Consider the following 4935-nt stretch of genomic DNA (forward strand, 5'->3'; position numbering starts at 1 on the left):
AAATTCTTATTATGGGATCGCACTAAATATATTATTAGAGAAGCTAAAATGTGATTATTTGCGAATTTTATCTTGGATGGATTCGTTTTATATAGAGTTTCAGGCCACATTATTTCAACTTTTTTAAAATGAAAAAAATTCTAGGAATTAGAGGAAGGGAAGGGGGATAGTGACAAATTAGCCCACACCTATTGCGTGTAAAAAATCCCATCAATACTATTAGAGTGTAAGCATTAATAGTATTCCCAACTTAATAATAAAATCCTAAAATGGGAGGATAAAGTGCTTCCCGACAAAGATGATTCCTTACCCAAATCTTGAATTTGAGACCGCTGATGAATGAAGAAGGACTACTTAGTACTTATCACTCCACTACAACCCTTTCATTTCATTATTTCTTTCGTTCCTTGTAAATGTGAAAACACCGGAAAAGGAGATGCATAAAGTTAAGTTCTGTTTTAGTTTAGAAGAATTAACCCAAATAGTCGTCCACCAAATCGGTTAAACTACAAATAGCCGGTGGAGGTATTATACATGCATAATTTATGTATTATATGTGTATAACTGTGTATAATCAATGTATAATCTATATATATAACTAAAAAAAATAGACATTGAATATGACCGGCTATTTGGATAAACATCCCTTTAGTTTATTGTGAGTTTCCCATCATTAGATAAGGTTTCTTAAAATCTTAGCCTGTAATTATTGATCGAACCTATTTGATAATCCTTTAATTTGTATTTAGTCCACATGCTAACAGAAAGAGAAAGAAAATGAGAAAGATTTCTATTATGTACAAGAGTACTTCTTTAATTACATGTGACGAAAAATACTTCAGCATCAGACTACATGCACTTATCCATGTTACATATTTTTCACATAAAATTTATCACTTAATTTTACCTTGGAGCAACAATAATACTGTCTTCCGTGTGACCTATAGGTCGCAGATTCGAGTCGTAGAAGCAGCCACTAATACTTATATTAGGTTAGGCTATTTTCATCACACCCTTGGGGTGCATTCCTTCCCCCGATCATGCAGGAATACAAGATGCCTTGTGCACTGGACAACTCTTTTTCATACTTATTTAATAATACTTAGTACTATGTATTTTTATTTCAAGTTATCATGTAATTAAGATATATTAACATAATTCAATACTTGCATCTAGAGGTAGCAAATGGGTAGGTCAGATAAGATAAGGGCGAGTCAAAAACGGATAATACAAAACGGATAAACCGATCCATATTTAATACGGATAGAAAATGGATTAATCGGCGAATAATATGGCTTTACACATTATCCATGGCTTCTTGAATATAACTACTTTTGGGAGAATTCCTAGCCTCCCAAATTTGAGAAACTCTCAACTTGAGTCTTTGCAAATATAAAAGTTAAATCATTGGTTATTTATTTTTTAAGTGGATGATAGGAACCTTATCAATATTTAACATATTTTTAAAAGTTCATTATCCAACTCATTTCTAAGTGAATAATATAGATGAATAATTAGTTTTTTTTTTATATCCATTTTACCACCACTACTTGCTTCTAATCCGGGAAGTAGTGATCATAAAGTTGGAGTAGATGTTCGGTAAAGGAAAATGAATATGTGAGGTTTGGAAATGACTCAATTGAAATATTAAACCAAATAGTGAATAATGAATATGACCTAAATGTGGACAGGGAAATTAATGTGAGGTTTCCTTTTCAGCATGTGTAAAGTGGACGAAAGCAAGTTTCCAGAAAGGAAAGAAATTTTAATACTAATATATGCAATCATCGGAATATTATATTTTAGATTAGAAAAGTCATAAAGTCCATGCAAATTTGGCGACTAAATAAGCTGACCATCTACTGATTTTTGGGTCGTTGAAAAGTAAAATCTACTAATTCTTGGGTTATAATAATGAAAATTATACCTCCTATAGTAAAGGTATACACCATATTTATTATAAATCAAAATTATTTTAAATATTATTTTTATAGTTATCTTTTATATTTTATACCAAAATAAGTATTTTATGGTATATACTACCATTGAGGCATGAAATAAGGCATAAAATACGTTATTTATGTTTTTCTTCTCTTAGACAGCTGGACATACATATTTTTAAGAGATTGCCGTTACTGTATTCATCAATACATGACGCAAATACATGTGAATACATGCGCGTACAACTGGACTACCCTGATTTTAGGCATTTTTTGTTGTTGTATTCATTAATACAACAACGCGAATACATGTGAATACACTACCGTAACAATTGAATAGTAGCTATAAGAAGTAATTATATGTATATAATAACTATAGAAAGTTAATAGCCACTAAACAATAGCGGTTTCTGAAAACTCCTCAATACTAATTCATATTTTTATTGTTGAATATTAGACTCTTCAAACTTCAAAGTCTTATGCGTCACTCCCACTCTCTCAATGGTCCATCCACAACGACTATACGAGCCTGCTACGCCATCACTTAATGAAAAATGTAGATATGTATATATAGTATTAAATTAAATTAAATAAATTTGTTAAATTATGTATGCAAATTTGCACAAGTAATATTAATTTATTGCCATGATTCAACTTACACAATCAAAGTTTACCATCTTACCAAAAATTATACAGTCATAAGAGCATAACATTGTTTCTTAACCAATCCATCAAGCAAACATTATGTTCTACCATTACTGTCAACCCGTGTATAGTCAAATCTCTCTATAACAGTCTTATTTGTTTCGAATATTTTTGAATGTTATAGCGAAGCGTTGTTATAGAGAACATATATATTATAACATAACATAAAAATTAGTTCTAAAAAAATCTAATTTTTATAAAAAAGTGTTATTATATAAGAATATTATAGAGATATCAATGTATCTCCAAAGCATCATCTAGATAGATATTGATGTTACCCAACAAGGCAACAGTTAACAAGTGGTACAAGCCTACAAAAGGAAAAATAAGTGGGGTTCTAGGACCCGTTTGAACATAATTTGTTTTCTTTGTTTTCGTTTTTTTTTAAAAAGAAAAACGTATTTGTCTATTAAATTTTGTAGGTTTTTGAGATTTTTCAGAAATGGGTTTTTCAAAAATCAAAAAGTGCTTTTGACCATTTTTACAAGCTTTCCGAAATATTGTTTTACCTACTCACAAAACTGCAAAATTTTATCAAGTGAAAAGCATGTCCAAGCATAATTTTATATTTTTAAATACTACTTTTCAACTTAACTAAAAAACTTTAATCTTAAGCGAGTCTCCCACAAATATTAGGAGGTGGAATAATACTTTAATTTAAAATCGTATTCCGCCTTTGAGTCAAACATCAACAGCCTACCAAGTCAATTAAATCAACTTTGTATTTTCTTTTTCTTTTTTATTTAATCCTAGTCATATCTTTTACCCAACTACTACAACTTTTCTTCTTTGTTTCCTTGAAAATTCACACACATAATTACATTCGTATATAAACTATGACGAGACCCTCTTTTTTCTCCACCATATATATTCTTTCCTCTGTAAACTGCAAAATCCCCTTTCTCTTCTCTTAATATATCTCTCAAAATTTTCTAATTTGTTTCTTCTTGAATTTGAAGATGAATTCAGTTAGATTGATGAGCCTCTCATCTATTATTGGATTTTTGTTGTTGGCTTTGGTTGAGTTTAGTTTTGGACAAGACATGGCTCCTTCTTCAGCCCCACTTCCTTCAAATGACGGTAACATCTTTTTTCCCTTCTTTCAATCTTCTTCTTCTTTTGAGTTTAACTTATATATACTAGGCACTAGTTGTGTATAATAATTTTAACGCTATCAATTCACCTAACAGATAATTACATGCAGATTAGTAATCTTAAAAATAAGACAAGCAACAATATAACAGGTTAAGTTGCATTGGTAGAAAAATCTTTTACACTATACAAGTTAAAGATATAAGTTATATATACCGGCAGTGTTTTAATTATTATTTTTTTACAATATTAAAGTAGTTTAATACTATGTGATAACAGATTTACAAGTAAACTTGATTATATAAATATATTTTTCAACCGATTGTATATAGAACTTAAACTCGTAAAATCTTCTTCTCTTAGATTTTCCATAAATACACTTTAAAATTTAAATATGAAGAAATTGATTTGGAATTCTTTTGCAGGCACAGCGATTGATCAAGGGATTGCTTATGTTCTTCTACTTGTTGCACTTGCGATTACGTACTTGGTCCATTAGTACACTCGTGGAGTTATTTTTTTAAGCTTATAATCGATTTTTTTATTCATCATTTAAATTCTTTATGTAATTTTCTCCTGTTCAGAATGGAGAATTTTAAAGTTTTGTGATTAAAGGAAATAAGGAAAGAATTCTTATTTGTGATACAAAATTCATTTTTCTACGTTATTGCGAATTATTGTACCTAATTGTTTGTGCCTTTTTGTTAGTTGTTAAGCTGGTTTGACCCGTCTAGATGAATAGCTTGAACAACAAAAACGTCCAGCAATATATATAGCTGTTTGCGTTTGAATTTGGGCTTTAACTAAAGTCTTTGGGCTTGGGCTAAAGTCTTTCAATTTATTATAGTAGTTTTTATTTCTAAAATATAACATAAAAATAGCACGGGCTAGCTAGTTTTCGAACTGATCATTCAAAAATAGCCAGCATTTACAAAGTCATTGAGAAATAGTCACTATTTTGCTGCAACACGGAAAGTTCCAGCATAATATACTGGAGATCGGTGCACCTGTGTATGAACTTCCAGCATATTATGCTGGACCGATATATTTACTGGAACTCCAGTATAATATGCTGGAGTTCCAGTATACTTATGCTGGAATTCCAGTATTTATGCTGGAGTATTTTTTCGGATTTTGAACCGTGTTTTCGTTCAAATTATAATTTCGATTACTTTTGAAACTGTGACTATTTTTGAAT

At 30.1% G+C, this 4935-nt stretch overlaps 1 long non-coding RNA gene across 1 annotated transcript; it reads left to right on the top strand.

Annotated features, from left to right (window-relative positions):
* Nucleotides 1-3505: 3505 nt before the first annotated feature.
* On the top strand, nucleotides 3506-4387 carry LOC107793043 (uncharacterized). The gene is made up of 2 exons (XR_001649634.2): nucleotides 3506-3725; nucleotides 4163-4387. It is a non-coding gene; the product is annotated as an uncharacterized LOC107793043 (long non-coding RNA).
* The last annotated feature ends 548 nt before the right edge of the window (nucleotides 4388-4935 follow it).

This window comes from Nicotiana tabacum, chromosome 21 (assembly GCF_000715075.1).
Source record: "Nicotiana tabacum cultivar K326 chromosome 21, ASM71507v2, whole genome shotgun sequence".
Classification (NCBI taxonomy): Eukaryota; Viridiplantae; Streptophyta; class Magnoliopsida; order Solanales; family Solanaceae; genus Nicotiana; species Nicotiana tabacum.